This window comes from Phacochoerus africanus, chromosome 10 (genome assembly GCF_016906955.1).
Source record: "Phacochoerus africanus isolate WHEZ1 chromosome 10, ROS_Pafr_v1, whole genome shotgun sequence".
Classification (NCBI taxonomy): Eukaryota; Metazoa; Chordata; class Mammalia; order Artiodactyla; family Suidae; genus Phacochoerus; species Phacochoerus africanus.
This window is the reverse complement of record NC_062553.1, coordinates 9181036-9207736: the sequence shown is the minus strand read 5'-3', so window position 1 is coordinate 9207736 and position 26701 is coordinate 9181036. Positions and strand designations below refer to the sequence as shown.

The window sequence follows — 26701 nt, the reverse complement described above, 5'->3', positions numbered from 1 at the left end:
TTTAGCATCTAAAACTCAACACACTCAAGCCAGGTGTTTTCCCTCTCACTCTCTTTTCTTTCTTTTTATTTTATGTTTTTTTTTCTTTGTATGGCTGCATCTGTGGCATATGGAAGTTTCCAAGCTAAGGGTTCACTTGGAGCTGCAGCAGCCAGCCTACGCCACAGCCACAGCAACACCAGTTCCAAGGGTATCTGCCATCTATGCAACAGCTCACCGCAATGCTGGATCTTTAACCCACTGAGTGAGGCCAGGGATCGAACCCACATCCTCATGAATACTAGTTGGGTTCTTAACCTGCTGAGCCTCAACTGGAACGCCTCTTTTTTTTTTTTTTTTTTTTTTAATGTACCTCTTACACTGTCAGAAAAATCCTATGAAGCATAATTCTTGTTGAGTAATCAAAGAAAGTAAGAACTAGTTAAGTAAGAATGACCAGTCCACAGATCATAGGCAACTAAAATAGGTTCAGATCCGGGTCTGTCTGTCTAATGTCCTAGGTGTGTCCTCCAGGCACGTCAGCTCCATCCAACTGTGGACACAGAGTGCATGTCTAACATTAGAAAACAGATAATTGTGGGGGCTCCTGCTGTGGTTCAGTGAGTTAAGAACCCAACTAATACCCATGAGGATGTGGGTTCAATGCCTGTCCTTGCTCAGTGGGTTAAGGATCTGGCATTGTCACAAGCTCTGGCGTAGGTCACAGATAGGGCTCAGATCTAGCATTGCTGTGGCTGTGGTGTAGGCCGGCAGCCACAGATCCAGTTTGAACTGTAGTCTGGGAACTTCCATATTCCGCAGATGAGCCCCTAAAAATAAAATTAATTAATTAATTTGTTTGCAAAAAGAAAATAGAGGCATTTCCATCATGGTTCAGTGGTTAATGAACCTGACTAGTATCCATGAGGATGCAGGTTCAATCTCTGGCCTTGCTCAGTGGGTTAAGGATACAGTGCTGCCATGAGCCGTGGTGTGTAGGTCGAAGACGCAGCTCGGATCAATCATTGCTGTGGCTATGGTGCACACTGGCAGCTACAGTTCCAACTGGACCCCTAGCCTGGTAACCTCCATAAAAAGACAAAAAAAAAGAAAAAGAAAGAAAGAAAATAGACAATTGTGGATGAATCATCCTGAATCCAAAACAAGGAAAGAGACATGCATTACACTATTAGGAGTGAGTTAAAAAGAGAATAGAGAAAATGATTTCATGCCAAGAAGTAAATAAAAATAAGTGAGGTCTGATGGCTTAAAAGAATCAAGGCAGAATCAACAGTCTGCAAGACAATTTATTGGTTGCTATTTCTGTGGCTTCTCTTTTTCAAGCACAGGCCCATTAGGTATTCTGCTAACGGAGCAGAGACCGCCTTGGCTAACCCTGTGGAGTATGGCTAGGCACCCTCCACACAGCCTTGCCTGTTTCTCCCTCCATTTGGTCTGCTTTCCGGCCAGTTTCACATACCTCATCAGAGACCGGAGGAGGGAACCAGAGGTGACCCCCGACAAGACAGAACTCTTTGCAGTACAGGACCAACAGGAGGAGCCGGTGAGCACAGACCCCAGGCATGTTAGGACCACTGTTTTGAATCTGAAAATACACATGATAATGTCTGTCTCTCGGGGAGGCAGAGGGAACAGGAGAAAAGACTGGGAGGGGGAAAATACTAGAATGTCACTTCCAAAAGGGCCTGCAGAGGCCATTGTACCTGTCTTCCCAAATGTCAATCGTGTTTGCCATATTCCTGTATGATCTGTAGTATTATTTACTTATGCCATTCCTTTCAATAAACCCACTTATTTGACTACATTTAGCCTCATCCTATGTTATAGATCAATAAAATCTTATGCTTGGAGTTCCCGCTATGGTGCATCAGGTTAAGGATCCGGCATTGTCACTGCAGCGGCTCAGGTCACTGCTATGACATGGGTTTGATCCCTGGGAAGTTTTACAATGCTGCAGGCACAGCCAAATAAAGAAAAATCTTACACTCAATGTGCTGGTTATATTTTCCTTATAAATATTAAAATAAACATGGTAACTATGAAAACTTTAAACGTTCATCCAAAACCACAATGAGATATTACCTCACACCTGTCAGGATGTCTATTATCCAAAAGAAAACAAATAACAAGTGTTGGCAAGGACGTGGAGCAAGGGAACCTTTGTGCACTGTTGGCAGCAATGTCGTTTAAACGGTGCAGCCACTGTGGAAAACAGGGTGGAGGTTCCTCAAAAAATTAAAAATACAGCTATCATACAGTTCAGCAATTCCACCTCTCAGTAGTTCTCCAAAGAAAATGAAAACACTGATTCGAAAAGATACATGCACCCTTATGTTCACTGCATTATTTACAACAGCCACGATATGGACACAACCTAAATGCCCATCAATAGATGAATGAATAGGAGTTCCTATCATGGCACAGCAGAAACAAATCTGACTAGGAAACACGAGGTAGTGGGTTTGGTCCCTGGCCTCACTCAGTGGGTTAAGGATCCAGCATTCCTATGAGCTGTGGTGTAGGTCACAGATGCAGCTCAGATCCTGTGTTGCTGCGGCATAAGCCACCAGCTGTAGCTCCAAGTCGACCCCTAGCCTGAAAACCTCCATATGCTGAAAATGCAGAAGATGCGGCTATAAAAAACAAACAAAAGAATGAAATCTTGCCATTTGCATCACCATGGATGGAACCAGAGGGTATTAGGCTAAGTACAATAAGTCAGACAAAGGCAAATACTGTATGTACATGTGGAACCTAAAACAAAAATGAACAAACATGATAAGACAAAAACAACCTCATAGATACAGAGAAGAAACAGGTGACTGTCAGAGGAGAAGGGGGCAGAGTAAGAGACGTAAATAAGACTGATTAAGAGGTATAAATCCTCAGTTAAAAAATACACAAGTCACCAGTATGAAAAGCACAGGGTGGGGAATATAGCCAATAATTTTACCATGTCTTTGAATGGTAACAAATGATGACTAGGCCTATCATGATGATCTTCCTGAAATGTATAGAAATATCGAATATCTTTGTTGCATACCAGGAACTAACACAGTAGGTCAAGTATACTTCAAAAACAAACCAACAAACTCATAGCAAAAGAGAAAAGGTTTGTGGTGACCAGAAGCAGGGGTCAGGGGAAGCGGAAATTAGATGAAGGTAGTGAAAAAGAACGAATTTCCAGTTTAAGATAAATAAGTAATAGGGATATAGTGCACAACAAGATAAAGATAATTATCACTGCCGTATGTTATAAATGAAGATTTTTAAGAGAATAAACCCTAAGAGTTATCATCAGAAGGAAAATTATTTTTTTTTCTATTTAATGTTGTATCTAAATGAGGTAACGTTCACTAAACCTATCGTGGCAATCATTTCATTACATGTAAGTCAAATCACTGTGCACCTTAAACTTCTACAGTGCTTATGTCAATTATATCTCAATAAAACTGGGAGAAAAAAGGGAAGAAATAACAAGTGTTGGCGAGGAAGTAGGAAAAAGGAAGTCTCATGCTTTGTTGGTGGGAATGTAAATTGGTACAGCCACTACAGAAAACAGTATGGAGGTTCCTGAAAAAATAAAAAATGGAACTAACATATGATCCAGGAACTGAGTACTTATCCAAAGGAAACAAAAAAAATACTAACTCATAAAGATATATGCACCTCCACGTCTACTGCAGCATTATTTAGCATAGCCAAGACATAGAAACAACCTAAGTGTCCCTCGATGGAGGAATGGATAAAGAAATGGATAAAGAAAATATGTTACATACCAAGAAACCCTGGCCTTGGCATACTCCTTGCCACTCACCCTGCCCCAAGTCCCCTTGTGAAACACCCAGAGCTTAGCAGCAGGATTTGAGCACTACTCCAGCCCCAGCCTTTTGTTGCAAAGAGGAAGCAACTAAGGCACAAAGAAAAGAATTGATGACAACAGATTGCATGAAAAATTACTGCAGAAACGGATCTTGAACACAGGACCTCCGATGGACCTCTGGAGATCTGTGCACTATTCTGTGCCCTGAAAAACCTCCAATCTGGCCTAAAGTGACCTCACACTTCCTCCCTCCACCTCTTTCTCCTTGCACACCTTCTGGCTTGACGGAAACTTTGAGGTGAGGGAGAGGAAATCTGTGGCCAGGAAGGAGGGCAGTGCAGGGATTTGGACCATTATGGTTCTGGTGCTGCTTGGTCTGAAAGCTCTTTGGACTGAGAATATAAGACTGATGCATGGAGGAGTTCCCTTTGCGGTGCAGTGGGAAAGAACCCAACTAGTATCCATTAGGATGTGCGTTTGATCGCTGGCCTGGCTCAGTGGGTCAGGGATCCAGAGTTGCCATGAGCTGTGGTGTAGGTTGTACACGTAGCTCAGATCCCGAGTTTCTGTGGCTGTGTGGTAGGCCAGCAGCTGTAGCTCTGATTTGACCTCTAGCCTGGGAACTTCCATATGCCATGGGTGCAGCCCTACAAGGGAAAAAAAGTGAATTTAAGACTGATGCATGGGAAATGGACAGAACCCAATACACCTGGTCCACTGGGCCGCCTTGTTCTCCCTTGAAGGACATTTCAGCTGGTTGAAGCATCTAGAATCATACCCACAAACTCGAATCCTAGTCCAGAAACACTGACTGAAGGATAAATTGAGACAGCTTCCACACTTCTGTCTCCTTTCTCACCTGCAGCTCCTCTTCTACCCCACCCCTGTCTAGTCATGCCCCTGCAGCATCCTTTCTCTGGCTTTTTCTCTCTAGAGACATCCAGCATCTCTTCCCTTGCAGAGCACCCCAGCTTCCACAGATCTTCACTCCAGGCAGGAGAGTCTGCCTTGCTGATGCTGGAGTCTTCCTCCTCCAGAGGTTGGGGATGGCGTCATAAACAAAAGTCGAACAATTTTTCTTTCCATCCAATTTTAGCTCAATATAAAGAACCATTTTTCCAAAAGCCAGAACTTCCCAAAGCAGGGGAGTTGGCTCTTCAAGCAGTGCTATGCCTTCACCTCCAGGGGATGTCTTGAGAAAGCATACTTGGGAGAAGCTGGTCCCAAATGAAAAATTCCACTGGATGCCCACTCACACCCCCTTCCAATCCTGGGGTTCTCTGATTCAATGAGGTTCTTAACAGCCTTTGGGTTGCAGCAAGGAGGAAATCAGAGGGAGTTGGGGAAATGTCTTTGACCCTAGCACAGAGATCATCAAACTTTTTCTGTAAAGAGCCAGATGGCACAAATTTTTGACTTTGCATGTCATATGTTGTTCACTACAATTACTCAGTTTTGCTGTTGTATCATGAAAGCAGCCATAAGCAATCTGTAAACACATAAGTGTGGTAACATTCCAATAAAACTTTCTTTACAGGAGTTCCCACTGTGGCAGAGTGGTAACGAACCCAACTAATATCCATGAGGTTCTGGGTTCAATCCCTAATCTCCCTCAGTGGGTTAAGGATTCAGCATTGCTGTGAGCTGTGGTATAGGTTGCAAAGGTGGCTCAGATCTGGTGTTGCTATGGCTGCGGAGTAGTACGCCAGAAGCTATTATCTACAACTAGATCCCTAGCCTGGGAACTTCCGTATGCCGCAAGTACAGCCCTAAAAAGACAAAACAAAACAAGACAAAACAAAAAAACAACTTTCTTTACAAAACATATGGCAAATGAGTCCTACTTTTTTCAAAAGTATAAAGTGAAACATAAATTGGCAGCAGGCTAGATTTGACCTGCTGGCTCTGGTGGGCCAATAATTGATCTAGAGGAAACTTGACCACCTGCAAACCTCCCTCTCCCTCCCTGCTTCGTCCAGTCAACCACCGGGCCCAGTCAGCATCACCTCCAAAATATGTCTCATGGTCGCCCGTAAGAGACAAGCCAGCCCCTTACGTAATTAAACCTATGTCATCCGTGGTTAGCAACTGCAGGGCCCCCAAACTGACCTTCCTTTGAGAGATGTGCACACATTTCTTAAAACATCAGTGGTCTCTAAAACCCCAGGGTGGCAGCGTTTAGCCTTTCAAGCAGGAGAACTGTTGTAGGTTTAGGGGTGCTAATTACAAGCTTCCTCTCTTCCAGAGTCTTAAAAAATAGAGACCAGACCCAAGCAACCACATAAGAGTCAAGATTCAATACTTTCCTAAAAGGCCAGGGAAGGACTCAATAGCTCCAATACCTAGGGCTTTGGGTTTATTTTGTTGGAGAACATGGTTTGAGCGAGACCTTACATGTCAACCCCATCTACTCCTAATGGACAGTCCAGAGGAGACTGAACCCTAGAATTAGTTGACACTAAGAACACTACCTTTTTTTTTTGTCTTTTTAGGACCACATATGGAGGTTCCCAGGCTAGGGGTCAAATCAGAGCTACAGCTGCTAGCCTACACCACAGCCACAGCAACATGAGATCCAAGCTGCATCTGTGACCTACACCATAGTTCACAGCAACGCCAGATCCTTAACCCTCTGAGCGAGGCCAGGGATTGAACCTGCAACCTCATGGTTCCGAGTCAGATCCGTTTCTGCTGCGCCAGGATGGGAACCCCAGAATGCTACCATCTTGTCTTACATGGTTTCTGTGCTCAAGGTGAAAACTTGAACTTATTTTGGGGGCAAGTTGTTCCTTTATCTTGGAAATATCATTTCAGCAGTCCCTTTGAATTACATATGTGCAAAGTAAGTGCATTCCTACTCACTGATTTGGGGAAAGGGCCTTTTTTGGCCTGGGTTTAGAAGAGGCTGATAAGTAAACTGATAATGAATCCTGTTTACATCTGTGAAACTACGTGGTGAGCCAAGGAGCCTTCTGGGAGAAGTGAGTTTTTTATTTATCTTCTTATTGTACTTATTAGAATACATCTGACAAGGGTGGAAATACTTGAGGCCAGGTGGTGGGGAGAAAAAAAAGGATCTCCAAGAGGAAATTCATCAAGAGGGAGGAATGTGGACTGGGTAACCCAGGCAAAGGCTGTTGAAGCAGTTTGTTCCAGACGGTGAGTGCTTTTAACTCATTATGCTGCTCTCTGGGTGATGGGCTGTCCCCCTAGGAAACGTGGTTGCCTTGGTGTGAGATGAAAAAGCTGACTTCTGATGGGCCGTGTCCCTGGCAACCCAGGCCGAGTGGAGAAAAGAGACCTTGACCACGTGTAACCCAGGAGAAGGAGGACCATCCTGTGTTCTTCGTGGATCCATGGCAAGGACAGACATTTCTCTGACCACAGGGACTGCCCCGTTTCAGCAGGAGACAAGAATCCCAGGTATTGTTCTTCTCACCTGCAGAGCAACATCGGGGGTTCTTGGGCTTCCCAGGAAAGGCCTCTGAAGACAAGGGGAGGATGTGGGAGAGATGGCACTGCCTGCTGATCCCAACAGGTGAAGGACTGAAGTCCCCAAGTGGCTGTGAGCAAATATGTATGAGCTGCTGAGGTCCATGCACTTCTAGGTTCTGAGAATGTGAGCCAACTGAGGCTTAGAGATGCTTAATAATAGGATCTCAGCTGTCCTTAACCCTCGCCACACATAGAATTACCCAGGAAGTTCTAAAACAGACTAATGCTGGGCTAAAACCCAGCCCAAATGAATCAGTCTTTTGAGAGTAGAGCCAAGGCATCAACTATTTTTGAAAAGTTAGGAGTTCCCATCATGGTTCAGTGGTTAACAAACCCGACTAGTATCCATAATCCCTGGCCTCACTCAATGGGTTAAGGATCCGGTGAGCTGTGGTTTAGGTTGCAGACATGGCTCAGATCCCACATTGCTGTGGCTGTGGTGTAGGCTGGCAGCTACAGCTCCGACTGGACCCCTAGCCTGGGAACCTCCATTTGCTGCCTCCATATGATGCGGCCCTAAAAGACAAAAAGACAACAAAAAAGAAAAGTTCCACGGGTGAATCTTATGTGTAGGAGGTTGTGAAGCAGAGAACTAACCCAAAATGATAGATAGGTAGATAGACGATCAACAGGTGATAGAGTTAGATATAGGTAGGTAGGTAGGTAGATAGACAGACAGACAGACAGACATAGATAGATAGATAGATAGACAGACAGAGATAGACAGACAGATAGATAGATAGATAGATAGATAGATAGATAGATAGATAGATAGATAGATGAGAGACAGGTATCTCTCTCTCTCTCACACACACACACACACACACACACACATTCACACACACTTTACTGATTAGGAATCTGAGGGTTGGAAATGCAAATAAGTAGCCCAAGGTCATTTAGCCAATAAGCAGCAGAATCCAATGTCAAGTCCAGGTCTGCCTGATTTCTGACCCTATACTGATTTCACTCCATCATGTTGTTCTGAGACTCTGAAGAATGAGGAAAGAGTAACCAAAACAGACAAAAGAGAGCAGAGGGGACCTCCCACCCCACACCCCCGCCAAGACTTCAGCTTCCTACCAGCCAAAAATAATCCTTGCACTGAATTAAAGGAAGATTTTGCACCAAGACACAAAACCCTCTCTTTCGATGAAAAGCCATCCATCCAGGCTAAATCAACATATTTCAAGAGAGGTTTCTTTCTCACACTTCTTTCTAACCAAAAAGCTTGTCAAGCTCTAAGCACCTGCGGTATCACTGGAAGGCAGGCACTGAATGAAAGGGATAAATTGTGTGACTGGTGGGGTCTGGATTTCAAGGGAAATACACCTGTGCCAGGGCACCCAGTCTCATCCAGCACAGAGAGAATACGCCACCTTGTGGGGAAAATGGTGCAAGCCAGTCTGGTTCAGAGCTGTGGACCAGAGGTGGGAGGCCTCTAGACACTAGCACTTGGCAAGTGCCTCAAGGGCAGGAGTCCTCTGAGTGTCTGTGAAAACCGAGCAAATAATAACATCGTTTTAATTAGAGCTATCATATACATGTAAGTGTAACTGGTCACCATGCTGTGCAGTAGAAAAAATATATATATATAAATAAAAGATAAAAAAAAAAATTAGAGCTATCGCTTATTGCACCAAGTTCTCAGCAAGCCTTTCATGGGTACCCTCCCCATCCCATAGATACTTGCAAACTATAAGTTTGTAGTATTATCCTATTTATAATGACGGAGGTCCACAGATCTAGAGGTGTGGATAACTGACCAGCCCAAGTCACAGAACAAGTAGTGATGGATCTGATGGGTCTGAGAGTCAATGTGAGGGGGAAATGATAGCGAACTTCATTTCTGCCAGGAATGTGGTGCCTGTTTGACTACAGAATCCTTGGCAGAGTTATGACAGGGGAAAATGCAGGCAGGAAACCAAATGCCAGCCAAATACCTGTCCTGGAAGCCGTCCCACTGTTTCCCCACATCCTCTTGTTCTATAACCATGCAGGAAAAAACATGAGCCAAAAGGGCACTTGCAGTGATGTCCTGCTGAGTATTTACAAACGGACTCTATGGGATAAGAAAGCCCTGACTTGTGGCACTTGCCAGATTTCTGTGGTGTCGGTGCTCCCACTGTGGCCAGTTTCACGCTACCAGCTTGGCATCAGCTCCTTCACAAATTTCCCGAAAATGTAATAGCGCGTGTGTGTGTGTGTGTGTGTGTGTGTGTGTGTGTGTGTCTGTCTGTCTGTCTGTGTCTATGTGTGTCTGTGTGTCTGTGTGTGTGTGTTTATGGCCGCACCTGCGGCATATGGAATTTCCCAGGCTAGGGGTCAAACTGGAATTATAGCTGCTGGCCTACAGCACAGCCACAGCAACACCAGATCCGAGCCACGCTGGTGACCTACACCACAGCTCGTGGCAATAAGGGATCCTTAACCCACTGAGCAAGGCCGGGGATACCAGCCAGATTCTTTTCCGCTGAGCCATGACAGGAACTCCAACAGGAGCTTATTTAAAACGGTTCTAGGACACCCATAGAATCGAGTTCATTCTGAGAAAGCGATGCTTGTTAGTTAGAGGTAGGGACTTCCCCCATGTTCCAGTCCAAAATCATCCAGAGTTTTAGCATCCTTCAATGATTTCATTCAGGATTTTCTCTCAAAGCTACTGTTTACATCAGCTTGGCAGACTCACACATCTGGTTGTGTGTTTGGCTTGGGTCACAGTCACCAATGATTTAAGTCTCTGGGCTTAGGAGTTCTTGGCTCGGCAAGTTAAGGACCTGACGTTGTCTCTGTGAGGATGTAGGTTTGATCCCTGGCCTCACTCAGTGGATTAAGGATCTGATGTTGCCATAATCTGCAGCACAGGTGGCAGATGGCTGTTTACAATAAAACAGATAATGATGGGGCCATCCTTCAGGTTCATAATTGCTTTGTTTCTTAGAACACTGGCTTAAGCTGAGTTTGGTCTTCCTGGGGGAGTACGCTTAAATGGTCTTTGGCTGGAAATCAGTGGCATCGACCAAGTTACATAACATTTTAAGGCTCAGTCTCCTTGTCTGTAAAATGGTGATATTTACAATACAGTCAAAGCAGTTTCTAGCATGAATTGCGTATAAACATTTACCCAAGGTTCATTTCAAACTTGTTGGCAAGGGAAAAGACTTCCAAAAAAAAAAAAAACTAGAATGTTCTTTGGGGAAAAAAGCACAAGTGACGCAAACACCACTCAACAAAGTTTTAAGAGAGGAATGTCTGGTTTGAAGATTATTAGGGAAGCATGCGGCTTAGAGAGTGTTGTACCTTTAAATATCTGGTTAAGGTTACTAGGCACAGCTAAACAACAAGAGCAGGGTGGAGTCAATCTAACTTCCCCGAAGGAATCTAAATTGCATTAAAGTCCATCAGAAAAACACTCTGGAGCTTTATTAGGAAAGCTAGATCCTTCCCAGAGAGGCTGAAAATCACATCAGCCCACAATATTCTGCCCCGGATCAGGTTTGGAATGATTTCCTTTCACAGTAACCAGCACATAGGGCTGGTGTGAGGACTAAATGAAATGGCAACAGCAGCTCACACCCTGAGTGTTCTTCCTCTGCCAGGACCAGTGGCGAACACGTTACATCCATTATGAAATCATATCATTCTCCAGTTTAAAATTCTCCAGTTTAAAATTTTCATTGTCCTGAAGACAAAACACATTTTCTATCCTTGTTGTCAAAGCCCCATGTGATCTGATTCTATCTGCTTCCACTCTACCCCAATATCTTCCAGTTACAATGAACTCTTTATTTCCATTTTTTAAGAAGTATAGTTGATTTACAATGTTGTGATAATTTCAGGTATACAGCAAAGTGATTCAGTTATACACAAACACACATCTTTTTTTTTAGTTAAAAAAATTTTTTTTTGCTTTTTAGAGACATATCTGGGGCATATGGAAGTTCCCAGGCTAGGGGTTGAATGGGAGCTGCAGCTGCCTGCCTATCCCACAGCCCATGGGAACTTGGGATCCAAGCCACTTCTTTGATCTACACCACAGCCCACCTCAGTGCCGGATCCTTAACCCACTGAGGGAGGCCAGGGATCGAACCTGCATCCTCGTGAATCCTAGTACTAGTCAGTTTCATTACCACTGAGTCATCATGGGAACTCCCTACACGCATCCATTCTTTTTCAGGTTCTTTTCCTATGCGATGACCTCATTTCTCTTCCTCAAACACATCAGGTTGGTCTCTGCCCCTGGACCTTAGAACTGGCTGTTTTCCCTGCACCAGCTATTCATGGCGTGGTGATGGCTGGCTTCACCACGACATTCATATCTGAGAATGACCTTTCCCAACCTGGGAGCGGCTATCCAGGCAAACTCCATTCCATCACTCTCCTTCACCTTAAGGCAGTACTTATCTCCACTGGCTTTTTTTCTTTTGCTCTTAAGGACTGCACCCACGGCATATGAAAGTTCCCGGGCTAGGGGTCAAATGGGAGCTACAGCTGCCAGCCTACACACAGCCACAGCAACACGGAATCTGAGCTGCATCTGCAAGCTACACCACAGCTCACGGCAACACCAGATCCCCAATCCACTGAGTGAGGCCAGGGATCAAACCCGCATCCTCATGGATACTGGTCGGGAAATCCTCTGCTGGGTGTTTTATTCATGCCTTTGCTTGTTGACCAGCTAATTCCACAAGAATGGAGGCAGTGGGAGGGTCAGGGCTTGTCTGTCTAGCTCAACTGCTTTCTCTTCCATGCCTAGAACATTTCCTGCACATAGTTGTCTAGTAACAGAAAACATGGGTATGTAAATGGAAGTGCACTTTCTTCCCTCTTTGTTCCTTGTTGACAGTTTACCACTGTTGTAACTTGTTCAATATATTTACCACATATTGTGGTGTGTATTTCTAAGAATCTAAAATATGAGAAAGTCAAAGAAATTCAAACAAGTATCTTAGCTATTACTCAGCCTTTTTTTTTTGTCTTTTTGTCTTTTTGCCTTTTCTAGGGCCGCTCCTGCGGTCTAATTGGAGCTGTAGCCACTGGCCTATGCCAGAGCCATAGCAACACCAGATCCAAGCTGCATCTGTGACCTACACCACAGCTCATGGTAATGCCAGATCCTTAACCCACTGAGCAAGGCCAGGGATCAAACCTGCAACCTCATGGTTCCTAGTCAGACTCGTTAACCACTGAGCCACAAAAGGAACTCCTACTCAGCCTTTTATTGTTTTTAATGGTGACCTGAATCTCACCTGTTAATTGTGGTCTCTTATGCGTCTCATAGCCAAAGAGTGCTGGGGCAGGTTCGATCCCTGGCCTCACTCACTGGGTTCGGATCCAGTGTTGCCATAAGCTGTGATGTAGGCCGGCAGCTGTAGCTCCAATTTGACCCCTAGCCTGGTAACCTCTGTATGTCACCGGTGTGGCCCTAAAAAGAAAAACAACAAAACAAACAAAAATCTCCTCCCTGAAAACCACCAACAGGCTTTTTGAGCACGAGCCACCTGTTCTCCTTGCTTGGCCCTTGCAATAAACTCCAAATTCTGATGTTAGTGTTTTTCTGGCCTCACTGTGTATTGGGCACATGAATTTGTGTTAGGCAACACTTTTAAAGAGTTGTCCCCATCCAATCCATGACCTCTCTAGAGTAACAGAGACACTAATATGAAAAAAATCAAGTCATTTGGCTTGCAGACGATCAGATTTGTATTTTTTGTTGTTGTTGTTTGTTTTTTTGTTTTGGTTTTTTTTTTTTTTTTTTTGCCTTTTAGGACTGCACCCATGGCATATGGAGGTTCCCTGGCTAAGGGTCAAATCAGAGCTGTAGCTGCTGGCCTAGACCAGAGCCACAGCATCTCAAGATCCAAGCCGCATCTATGACCTACACCATAGCTCATAGCAATGCCGGATCCTTAACCCGATGAGCAGGGCCAGGGATCGAACCCATGTCCTCATGGATGCCAGTGAGATTCATTAACCACTGAGCCATGACAGGAACTCCCTGTATTGACGTTTTGGTGGACGTCAACATGGATTAGTAGAAGGTGTCAAGCCAAGGCTCAAGTTGTTTACTAAGGAGGCAAATTAGTGAGGCTCTCGTATACCTACGATTTCCCACAGTCCTTTCCCATCTGCGTCGTCCCATCCATCATGACGACCCATAACAAGGCATGTTCTATTTTAAACAACAGGACTCACTGGTTTGAATGTTTCCGGTATTTGTTTCACATAATCAAATGATGGGTGAGAACATGTATAACTGGGCCTCAGGAACATCTGGAGAACTGGCAGGTCTTTGCCCTCCATCTCTTATCTGTGCTTCTCTCTACAGGTTGTCAGTTTTTTCTTTCTTTTTTTTTCTTCCACAGTCTGGCTCTATCCATGTGGCAGAGGACCTGGCAGTGAAAGTCTCTGACTTAAACCCAGCTTAAACCCAGACTGGAACTTCAACCTACATTTTTTTTAATTAGAATCATTCACCTGGTGTCTGGACTTATTATTGAGTCTCAGAACAGAAGGAATTCAGCAAGAGACAAAGTGATAGGCAAGACATAGATTTACCAGAGTTCCCAGTGTTAAGGAACCCATCTAGTATCCATGAGGATAAGGGTTCCATCCCCGGCCTCACTCAGTGGATTAAGGATTTGGTGTTGTCGCATGCTGAGGTGTAGGTTGCAGATGCAGCTTAGATCCAGTGTGGCTATGGCTGTGGCATAGGCTGGCAGCTGCAGCTCTGATTCAATCCCTAGCCTGGGAACTTCCATGTGCTACAGGTGTGGCTCTAGAAAGAGGGAAGGAAAAAAAAAAAAAAAAGATTTATTAAGATAGGACTTTTGTGGAGGATACAAGCCAGTAGTCAAGGAGGCTCTGCCCCAAGGATTAAGTGGGCTACACTTTTATAATCCAAATAAAGTGGGGAGGGGGGAAAGACCGCCTTCTTTTTAGTTCTTGGAGTAGACACCAGGCTTATATCACTAGTTCCTCTTTCATATCCGTTAAGAGAGTATTTATTTGACCCTGTGGGGTCAAACTAGGATCATCGTGGCTCTTAATCCAATTAGCAGAAGGGTGGTAACAGATCCTAAAATACGTTGCATCATCTCAAGTTTCCTTATAATGAAGGTCTCCTGCTCAGAATGACACCTTACCCTTAAATTCCTGTCCTTGGTCCCAAAGATCACAGGCCTGCCGAACTTGAACGCAGGCCTCAATTTATCTTTCACTTAATGACCTTCAGCAGATCTCATGCTTCCATTTATGGTTTTATAGTTAAGAAAGCCTACTTTGTTCCACGACGTTCTGATGGCTTTCCTAGTGATCATTAACTTACAGTGACCTCCCAAAGTGCCCTGGGTTTCCCTCTCTATCTATGATCCCCTAGTGGGACTTCTACAACCACTCAGGTAACTATCCGACTCCAGCACTATCAGTGGTGGACTACTCCAGACATCTCCTTACCCTGTGGCCACCAGAGAGGGACACCAATTACCTTCAACAACCCCCAGGATAGTTCTAATTGGTGCAGCTTGTATCTGGGGCTTATCTCTAGACGATTAGCTGTTGTCAATAAACTTCTGTATTTTTCTTCATTCTCTAAAAGGCACTTGTGGAATTTAAATTTAAAACATGGCCAATAAAATTTGGTGTTACCTGAGACAGACCACTGGCCATCCAGAATAGTCCCACAGCAGTAGTTCAATTTGTTCACCACAGGGTAGGGCCCATCCTTCAATCCGGCAAGGTCAGAAAGGATGGATCTGTACACAAAGAATGGATCTGAGTCCCACATGGTTTCACCATTAACCAAGCTCTTAGAGCCTTAAGTGTAAAATTCATTCCTGGGGAGAGATATAACTATCAAGTGGAAAGCTTCCTATATTTGCTGAATAGCACTTTTTCTTCCCAGAGGCAAAACCAAATGTGAAGCCAAATATTGACCCAAAGGTTGTCTAATGATCAGAGAGAAGAGGAATGAGTTAGATGATCTTAATGGCTGACACCTAGTAGCGAACATGTGCTTTGCGTAGAGACAATACCCGTTCTAGAGGCCACGGATCCCTCCCTTTCATAGATGCTATGCCAGTCATCTCTCATTTGAAAGCGTCTTTATTCAGAGGCAGGATGCTTGCATTACTTAGGTATAAGATTTCCTGGTTACAACCACTATTTTCTCATCCCTCAGAATTTCTACCCAGGAGTTCCTGTTGTGGCTCAGTGGTTAACGAATCCGACTAGGAACCATGAGGTTGCAGATTTGATCCCTGGCTTCCCTCAGTGAGCGGTTAAGGATCTGGCATTGCCGTGAGCTGTGGTATAGGTTGCAGATGCAGCTCGGATCTGGTGTTGCTGTGGCTGTGGTGTAGGCCGGCGGCTTCAGGTCTGATTAGACTCCTAGCCTGGGAACCTCCATATGCCGTGGGAGCAGCCCTAGAAAAGACAAAAAACAAACAAACAACAAAAAAAAGAATTTCTACCCGTAAGAGCTGGATTGGATTCGGGTGCTTCAGACGACAGCGCGTCATTTCTACAGATCCTGCTTTCATTTCTACTTTTCCTAATTTCATTCTTGGAGCTGTAGTTTTCAGTTTTCAGGGTACCACTATGTCTAGAATATTCAAGAAACACAAAATACACACACACACACACACACACACACACACACACACACACACACTGGTTGTTGTTATTACTATTATTATCTGCTGTGCTTGTGGCATGCAGAAGTTCCCAGGTCAGGAACTGAACCCAAGCCGCAGCAGTGATAATGCTGGATCCTTAACCACTAGGCCACCAGGGAACTCCAAGGCTATCCCACCCCCTCTTTTTGTTGTTGTTGTTGTTGCTGCTATTTCTTGGGCCGCTCCCGCGGCATATGGAGGTTCCCAGGCTAGGGGTCCAATCGGAGCTGTAGCCACCGGCCTACGCCAGAGCCACAGCAACGCGGGATCTGAGCCGCGTCTGCAACCTACACCACAGCTCACGGCAACGCCGGGTCGTTAACCCACTGAGCAAGGGCAGGGACCGAACCCGCAACCTCATGGTTCCTAGTCGGATTAGTTAACCACTGCGCCATGAAGGGAACTCCCCACCCCCTCTTTTTAAATTAGAAGTACAGTTGATTCACAATGTTGTGCCACTTTCTGCTGCACATCCAAGGCTATTTTAAAAATAATCTTCTGTTCAATCTTCCTGAAAAATCTTCTAAATGAAAAATTCCCTTCCACCTTTCTAAGCACATAAAGGAATATCTTTTATTTCAAGCCTTCTGATATATTCCCACCCCAACTGTCTAAACGGCCAGCAAATCGGTAACATTAGACACTGCCTGTTTAATGTCATAATACATCTAACTTATGTAAATCTCATTGTTATCACCACCAGAAGTTTAAATCTGAAAAGCAAAGAAATAGAAAAAAAAAAGTGTTACCTGCATAAATGGAATATCCTCTTCTGAAAACAAAACATAATATTGAAACTAGAAAGCATGGAATAAAAATATGACAAAAGAGCCAACAATCACTTAAGGGAAGTACAAATGGTCACCAGAGTTATTGATAAGAAAATTCATCTTTTAGAGTTCTGTCTCAGCATACTCACACACTGTCGTGGTCTGTACACTGGGGTCAGAAGAATTTCCAGCATGGAGAGGTGAAGAGAAAGTAGAGTTTACTGAGATAAGAGATGCTGCAAGCACATCAGGATTCCTTCCTGACAATCAGGGAGAGCTGACTCCCAGGGCATGGTCACCTCTCTTTTAATAACCCAGGGAGAGGAGAGGTCGCTCATGATACACCTGCTGACCTGGGGAAAGAGGGGTCTTATAATACACTTGCTGGTTGGTTGGTGGGATGAGGAGTGGGCCACACACCTTTCCTGGTAGGGGGCAGGAAGAAGAAAGCCAGTTTGCCCACGGTGGGAGAGGGGGCATTACAATGAGGTAGGTGGGGTGGTGATAAGGGTCTGGTAATTCTTGTCTCGGCTGGAGGCCTTGAGTTCAATCTCCTTAAAGGGGACTCGAAGCCCAACACATGCTCCTCCAAAGCCAAAAGCAATTTCTTTACAAAGTTGTAAATCTGTATGTGTGGTAATGGACAGTTAGTTTAATTAATGGATGGGCTATACCACAGAACATTTCTTTTTTTTTTTTTTTGTCTTTTTGCTATTTCTTGGGCCGCTCTCGCGGCACATGGAGTTTCCCAGGCTAGGGGTCCAATCGGAGCTGTAGCCACCGGCCTACGCCAGAGCCACAGCAACGCGGGATCCGAGCCACGTCTGCAACCTACACCACAGCTCACGGCAACACCGGATCCCTAACCCACCGAGCAAGGCCAGGGACCGAACCCGAAACCTCATGGTTCCCAGTCGGATTCGTTAACCACTGCGCCACGACGGGAACTCCTCACAGAACATTTCTACTAGATATGATACAAATCTATGATACTAAGTGAGCGTTCAGTGAACGTGTCTGCACTCAGGACCCAGTCCAGAGAGCTGGTGTCCTGCTTTGATTCCCTTCTCATTCACTACGTGACTAGAGACGGTAATAGAGGCCAACTGGACCCCTTTCCTTCCTCCTCCTTCTTCCTCAGCATGCCAAGCTTCCCCTCTCTCTGTCCAAACTCTACCCATTCCTAATACTTGATTTTATCTGGGGAGCATATGACACACTGTCATGTGACAAAATGATGTATGTCACATGGTCATTTAGGTGCGCCGACATCATTGGAACAACGCTGTGAATGAGGCATTATCTCCACTGTTCAGAGAAGCAACTTGTTATCTAGTGAAAGACAGACGTTCTGGAGACCAGGCTTCCCAACTCTGAAGTCTCACAACCACATCTTTGCTGCCTCCTTTCAGGCCAGGGGTTGGCAAACTTTTTCTCCGAAGGGCCAGAGGGTAAGTCTTCTCTGTTCTGCAGGCCAAGCAGTCTCTGTCTCATCTCGGGCCTTGAAGCAAAAAGCAGCCATGGACAATTGAAACAAAGCAAATCCACTGGGTTTGGCTATGTTCCAATAAAACTTTATTTATAAAAAAACAGATTAGGCCTGTGGGGCACAGTTAGTCTCCTCTTATATTTTTCAAATGATGATCCATCAGTCTTAAGACCTGCGCTAGACCTACAAAAACTGAGATTCTGTGTTGTTTTCTGTTTTTCCCTTTTTTTTTTTTGGCTGCACCCACTGCAGGCAGAAGCTCCCAGGCCAGGGATCAAAACTACACCACAGCAGTGACAACGCTGAATCTTTAACCCACTGAACCACCAGGGAACTTCCTGGCACTGTGTTTTAACAAGCCCTCCAAGAGTCTAAGGCACACTACAGTATGAGAGCCACTGCTAACCTTCCTGACAACCCACCCAGGACTCCTCCACATTAAGCGTGAATTAATTTGTCCGCGTCACCAGAAAGCCTCTCTCCCCCTGCGTCCATTCCCACCCTCCTTCTCAAATCACAATTCTTCTCCTCCTCTGGAGTTCCTGCCCCAATTCCCTAGGGGCTTATGTAACCCAATCCTAGATCTCTATTGTCATTATTCCTATCTTCGGTCCCAGACCCATCTTACAACGTGCTGGAGCACAGCTGCCCTCTTTTATTTCTTTTTCAATTTTTTAAAGTTTTATTGAAACATAGTTGATTTACAAGGTTGTGATAATTTCTGCTGTGCGGCAAAGTGATTCAGTTATACGTGTACACACATTTCAGATTCTTCTTCTACACAGAGGACCACAGAATCTTGGGTAGAGTTCTCTGCGGTATACAGCAGGTCCCTGTTGGCCAATTATTCCATATACCTCAGTGTGCATTATGTCAGTCCCAAACCCTCAGTCCATCTCTCCCCCTACCCCATCTGTCCCTTTTAGTAACCTTAAGTTTTTCAAAGTCTGTGAGTCAGTCTCTATTCTGCAAATAAGTTCATATGCATCCTTTTTTTTAGATTCCACATAGACGTGATATCATATGATATTTGTCTTTCACTGTCTGACTAACTTCACCTAGTGTGATAATCTCTAGGTGCATTTACATTTCTGCAAATGGCATTATTTCATTCTTTTTATGGCTGAGTAATATTCCACTGTATATATGTACTACATATTCTTTTCCATTCATCTGCTGATGGCCATTTAGGTTGCTTCCATATCTTGGTTACTGTAAATAGTGCTGCAATGAATATGGGGGTGCATGTATCTTTTCAAATTATGGTTTTCCCCAGATAGATGCCCAGGAGTGAGATTGCTGGATCATACAGTAGTTCGATTTTTAGGTTTTTTTTTTTTGAGGAATCTCCATACTGTTGATCCGTTTACATTCCCACCAATTCAGCTGCCCTCTTTAACTCTGCAGATCCTCTAGGTAGCTTACACAATGACTCCTAGAGCACCCCTACTCTTGGGCACTCCTAGCCTAGCAAGGAATGAGATTTCCAGTCTCTGCCACATAATGTCCCAGAACTGACCCTCTCCCTCTCCAACTTCCGGATCTCATCGTACCATCCTCACCTCCCAATCCTGACCCCAGAACAAGTGACAATTCCTTCTGGTTCTTTCAGGAGAAAAAGCAATTCCCCTTCTCACATTAACATTGTCTAATGCTCTGCCCAACTACCATCTCCACCTTCATCAATTCTTATAAATTGCAACAGAAACATATAGTTGTGACCCCAGAGTTTACTTTGGAAAGACAAACAATAACATCCTATCTGATGTAGTCTGTGCATGTGGGTCAGAAAGAAGAATTTTCCAGATTCAAAGAAAGGTGAAGACAAGATTATTGAGGCCAGAGGTGCTGTTAACACAGTGGGCTGACTTCCTGATAATCAGGGAGAGCCGGGCCTGGAGAGAAAGAAGTTTAAGACAAGAGACACTGCAAGCCCAGTAGGACAATTTCCTGATGAACAGGAAGAGCCTACCCTGGGTGCATGGTTCTGCCTGTTTTTATAGTCCAGGGAGAGAGGACAGGTCTTGTGTTACACCTGCTGACCTGTTGTTTGGCTGGGGAAACAAGGGTCTTATGATACACTTGCTGGTTGGTTCAGGTCACACAAGGCCCCTGTAGGGGTGGGTGAGGAGTGGGCCACCTACCTTTCCTAGTAGGGGCAGGAAAGAGTAGGTCAGGTTGCTCGAGGTGGGGGAGGGGCATTACAATGAGATGGGTGGGGTGGTGTAAGGGTCTTGCAGTTCTTGTCTTACCTAGAGGCTTTGAGGTCAATCTCCTTGAAGGGGCCTTGAAATCCAACACTATCCTCTCCCAATCCTCTCACAAAAATCATTAACAGGGGTTTTGAACCCCACCTAAAAATGTGTTTTGTTATCATTGAAAAGATGAACTTTTAATGTTTCAATTGAACTTTGAGTTGATGGAGAGTCACTGAGGAAAAGATACTCATCAGCCTTCTGTGAAAGGTGAGGTCTGGGACCTGGTTTGGAACAGGGATGCCCAGGAGTGGTGATGCCCTGGGGACATGAGGGAAAGGGAACAAACCACTCTGCCTAATAAGCAGACTGACTCCCTGGGGCTAAGAGACTATCATTATAAACTGATGCTTTCTATTATTCAGTGGTAATTATTTTATATTTTAAGTGTTCACAATGGGAATTTAGTTGTTTAGGACGTTTTTTTGTTTCATTTCAGTTTTCTGTTGTCCACCAGAGCATGGAGCCACCTAAGTGTTATCTGTATTTGTTAGTGTGATTATAGAATCAGTTTTTAGTGAGTTAACTATTACAGTTCTGCACAGTTCAGTGGGGTAGGGGAGCAATGTCTTTTACAATGTTATGTACTCTATAAAGAATAACATACGTGTATACATTTAACTTTAAATAAACTGATGCTTGACTTCCCCAGGATTAGCCTTCAGAAACAGGGTTAGGAGGACTGGGTAGGGATGGGTAGTGAGGCAGGCTGGACTGCAGAAGAGAGAAATCACAGGAGCCAGATACTTGTCAGGCATCTGGTGCCCAAAGATACAAATGCCACCGTCATAACCCACCATGGTTCCCCTCATTCCCAAAGTATTGGTTCTGTTTGTTTACCTATCACCTGAGTATCAGACTTAGGAAACCAAAAGAGAGTCCAGTCATATTCAGGGAGAAAGTATTTGACTCTTGAAAACATTTGATTCACAAAGATGTTCTGAATTCAGACATATATTCAGTGGGGTAGGGGAGCAATGGCAAATTTTCTTAGACCTCACCTTGAGGTCATATACTCCCACTGCTGTCAAACATTACTGCTACTGTTTCTAAGAAAACTTTAAGAAGAGAGAACAAAGCAACAAAGTCATTGGTAAGAAATGATGACTGCTTAAAACAACTTTTAAGATTTAAATGTATGTTATTTTCCTCCCAGTTTTCACCATACTCCTCCCTAGGATCTGTCTTTAAGTAGAAAGAAAAGCACCTAGCAACAGCTAACGCAGTGCAGATTAGTGACCCTGATTCTTTTCAATGTAACTAGAATGTTTTCCAAGGCTAACAAATTGTTCAAGCTACTCCGTATCCAGTATGATGTGTATGCCCAGTGTAACTTGAACCCATGGATACAAATATTTTCTTTTAGATTCACTGTGTGTTATTCAATGACAGTTAACATACATTTTTAAAAATCAACTGTGAATTATCTATTGAAATTATGGCTAATTCTCACCTTATTACATATTAGAAAATATTTAGGATTTTCTATATGCTGTTTGCAAAACATAAAATTATTTATTAGCTGCTGAATCCATTCACTTTTAGTAGCAAATACCTTACTGTTTCATTTTTTAAACGTTTAATCATTTGTCTAAATAGCTCTATGGAGTTTTGCTGATTTCTTATGGATGATTCTTTAGTTATTCCCAAACAGCTGAGCAAATTTAATATACACATCCATATATACCAAACAAATGCCATGCCTTTTCTCATACTACACACAATAAATACCTTACACATTTAGCAACATGCTGTATTGCATTTTTGGTAATTAAGTAAAGGATAACATGTCATATTCTAATCATGTTTTCATAACTAATAAAACAATTATACCTTTGTCGACTCAAAAAAATGCACAACCTGAATGTCAAGAGCTAAGTTTTATTTGGGGCAAAATTAGGACTTAAGCCTGGGAGACAGCATCTCAGACAGCCCCGACAAAACCACTGAAAACCACTTCCCGAGGCTGTGAGGGGTGTTGAAGGAGCTAGGATATACAGAAGTTTTTGCAACAAAGGGCAGGGAGCAGGAACAAAAGACGCCTGGGCTCACGGAAATCATTCCTTTGATATGTACCTCCACTATCAGTCCCAGTATCCTGAGTTTTCAGTCTGCAGGACTCACCTGCTCTCACCCTTGGAGATGACTGCATTCACAGACTCTGACATTCTTGGTTTTATCGTTAACTACAGACCGGGCTGAAATACCACCCAAGGAGGAAAAGGGGTATATCAGGATATGATAAAGAGGAGGGGGAGGTGCATGCAGCACACACACATTTTACAAAAGTTTGTTGCTGATCTCCCAAAGGTTACTACCCATCATAAGAAGCAAACATCACCATGAAGGATTTTAGTGTTTTTCTAGATATGAGGAGATGCAAGAATTGGGCACATAAAATCTCCTAAAAATATATGACTCTCAAGACCTGTTCTTCCAGTTTTCCCAGAGCACAGAGGGCCTCACTCCCATGTTCAACCTGAGCTCCTTCTAGGGCATTGAGAGTCAGTAGCTGCAGTGGTTCATAATTTAACCCATGGGGAGGCTGATGGCAAGTGCCAAACTTCAGTTCACACCTTATACCATTTTAATCTGGATTGCTTTTAGTAATATATTTTTTTTTTTTGTCTTTTTAGGGCCGCACCCAAGGCATATGGAGGTTCCCAGGCTAGGGTCTATTGAGAGCTGCAGCCACTGGCCTACACCACAGCCACAGCCACAGCCACATCAGATCGGAGCTGCCTCTGCAACCTACACCACAGCTCATGGCAACGCCGGATCCTTAACCCAATGAGCAAGGCCAGGGATGGAACCTGCAACCTCATGGTTCCTAGCCAGATTGTTTCCGCTGTACCAAGAGAGGAACTCCTGTAATAAAGCTTTTGATTCATTACATGACTTTTGTTCTCTGCAGTCTTCACTCCAGTCCTCAAAATGCACTACACTTTATGTGAATTGAAACAATGAAGTCAAACTGTTTCTCATAAATCCATTTCGGCCAGTTTGATAAGAAAACGGGCTGTTAATTAGGTGAGACAACAAACAATTCCTATTCCAGAAAGTTTTAACTTTTAGGAACTGTTTCATTAGCTGCAAACTTTTGACAAACACACAAATGAACTACATGTAACAACAACAAAAATGTACCCGAAAGTTATTTGTGCAAAAGGACTATGTTTAGGTTTTTCCCCAAATTTGAGTATATCAGGTTAAACAAGATACACTTCATTAAAAAAAAAAAAAAGTCTAAATCATAGTCATTTGATGTCTTGCTAAAACCTGTTTGGTGTATTTCTCAGAAACTGAAAAAGTAGAAGAACAAGGACTAGGTAAACAAACCCTTTGGCAATTCAGGTGGTTTTCAATTCTCTACTTCCAGTAACACTGGAGGAGGGCCTAACTGAAAAGTCATCTCAAAGATCCTCAAATCTAATGTTTTGAGATCAAGTACGGTGTGATAGAGTAACCGAGCAGGGCTCTGTGAGGCTCCTGGGCCCCACAAGCCGTTCTGTATCCTCCATGTCCCATTTTACAGTTGACCTTGTCAAGGATAAAGTTTACTATCTCTGGTCTCCCAGTGGCATCTAGGACACCACGGGTACTCAGATGGCCGAATGGCTAGTTCTTATTCTTGTCCCCAATTGAGCAGGTTTTAATTAATGAGTGGGTTTCCCTCGGGGACATTGCATGGAGGACTCAGCCTCCACCACCCCTGTTGAATTTCTCAGGCACCTGAGAAAACCATAACCTGCAGAGAGAAGTCTTGTCCCTTTCTTCAGAGCAAAGGCTCTCCTGAAATACCTTCACCTTTATCCTGACAAATTCCATTAAGGCAGCCAATTTGAGGAAAAGTATCTTACCTAAGCACTCAGCCCAACCCCTCAGTCTCTTCCAGCTAAGACATCTTAGACATTGGTTCACAGCTCTAAGTCGACTAGTTGCCTGAGATCGTCCCCAGACCCTGCCTGATGGAATTTCAAAGACGTTTGCCATATTGGCTTCGTTTTTCCTTAGCTTGCAAAACTGAGGCCTAGGCTAGACCCTCAGTCAAAATCTTTTGTAGAGTACCATCAGGTGGAATTAAATACTCCAGCACCAAATTGAAAGCAAAACCCAAATCCTCGTCAGGGAAAAGGAAGACACAGAATTACAAATAGGATCTCCCAAAAGGAAAATCCCCAAACAAGAACCAAAGGGTCCCCAGATGGACAAGGTCAAGGGGGCCTCAGAGTGCAGGCCCTGGGACTTACCCAGATGCTGGCAGAGGTGTCTTGAAATCACAGATGCTACTTTTCTCCTTCCCAAAAAGTCTTCTTGAAGTGGGAAGTTCTGGTTGGCAGGAGCAGAGGGAAAAGGAAGGAGTCCCCCCAAGGCCAGTGAGAGCTGCCTTCCAACCACTTTTCCACCCTGGAGTTCCAACTTCCAAGATGGCCAGTCAGCTCTGCTCGGGGCCGGCCCCATGGCAGGAAACTCTCAGCAGTCTGGCCTCTAAAAGAGTCCTCCAATCCTCTGCTCACCTGAAGGGGGACTGGTGTGGAGAGAAACCTCAAAGTGTCTGATCCAGCCAAGAGCACTGTGGGGCCGCCTGCCCACAGGCAGATCCTGGAGCCCTCAAATTTTGCTGCCGAAACTCAGCTTCTGTCTGCCATTGCTGAATGGAAATTTGGAGACAGAGTTTTAGGTGAAGGAGAAAAAGAGAGCTTTATTGCTTTGCCAGGTAAAGGAGGGCACTGCAGACTAATGCCTTAAAGACAGACTAATGCCCTCCTTGGGAGAGATTAGGGGGTGGTTTTATACTTTGGGGAGTGGAAAATAAGGCTGCAGATAAGGATCAAAGCTGAGAAATAATTAGCAGCCCAGGACTGGTTCTGGTGGTCCTCCCTATGTTGTATGTGGTAGTTCTTCCCTATGTTGGGGATTTTAGTTCTGCAAAAAGGCTCCAAGACATTGTTATGTATATTCCTTGAGGAGGAACCAGGGCCTGCCCCAAGGCTGCATTATTGTCTCTTGACTGCTGCTCCCTGATCTCTTTATCCCTTTCCTGCCCTGATTATCAACTGCCCTTTGGAGCTCAGGGAAGGTCATGGAGACTGAAGCTTATTCCTTAAAAACAGGAAATGAAGGGCACAGAAAGGCTTGTGTGCCCAGGAGCCGCACAGGACCCTGCTCAGTTACAACGTTGCTACAATAGGATTCGGATTACCAGGTATAGTACTTGTTTATATGAACACCATTTCTAAGGCCATACAGTTATAAAAACTAGAAATTAAGAGTGGTATTGATGCTCAATCCTTCCCGTCCTAGCAATAAGATATAATCACTCACAGATTTATGAATTTTAAAAAGCAACAATATCCATTTCATCGAGATGCATTTCCCCATAAGTTTTACATTCTATTGAATAATTATGAACTTTTGTGATACTTTGCTTTGATTGTGTACCAATAATAATTTTAAAGATAATTCAGTTCATGATCAGGCAGTGTGTTGTCTGTATAACTTTAGCCAATTTACTTAATTTGCCTCAGATCTCAGTTTTCTGATTTGCAAATTAGTGATAGTATAATAAGATTAAGTTTAGAGCTGTTCCAAAGACTGGGTGAATTAATGCACATAAACCCACTAAACATCACGGCTGGCACGTAGCGCGTGCTATGTAAGCACTACCTATGGATGAAACTGATTGATAACAAAACCCTGAAAACTAAAAGCATGTGGGTTTGTCTTCACCAGCAGGAAAAAAAGTGCTGGAAAGATCGGGTTCTCACTAAAGGCACACCTGGCAAGCAGCAGGGGATGCTCAAGGGAAAACGGGATAGGGTGGGGAGGAGAGAGACAGGAGGCCCCTGGAGCTACCTGCCTGGGAGAAAAGTGAGCTCGAATAGAGGCTGAGGACGAAGAGGGCTGGGCGCGTTTGGAATAAGCAGTTCTACCGGTAGAACGCATTAGAAATGTCTACGGATTTCGACCGCTCCGTGAAACGGGAGCAAGAGCGTCAGGCCTAAACGCCACTGTGGTTGGAACCGGGCCAAAGTTTCGCTGCCCCACCCTGGGCGGCTTCCAGCCGGAGCCCGGTGGGCCCTCGGGCGGGGAGTCGCGCGAGTCGAACGCCCGACCACACTGGACTCCAGGCCCAGGCCCCGGCGCAGACCGGGCCTCCCGCTTCACGCTGCCGCTGGCGACGCAGCCCGGCC

General features: G+C 44.4%; 1 long non-coding RNA gene across 1 annotated transcript in view; it reads right to left on the bottom strand.

Annotated features, from left to right (window-relative positions):
* The window catches only part of LOC125138256 (uncharacterized), a 105511-nt gene extending 80297 nt beyond the window's left edge, over window positions 1–25214 (bottom strand). The window contains exon 1 of the long non-coding RNA XR_007137612.1: window positions 24758–25214. This is a non-coding gene — a long non-coding RNA (uncharacterized LOC125138256). The remainder of the gene's footprint in view (window positions 1–24757) is intronic.
* Between the last annotated feature and the right edge of the window lie 1487 nt (window positions 25215–26701).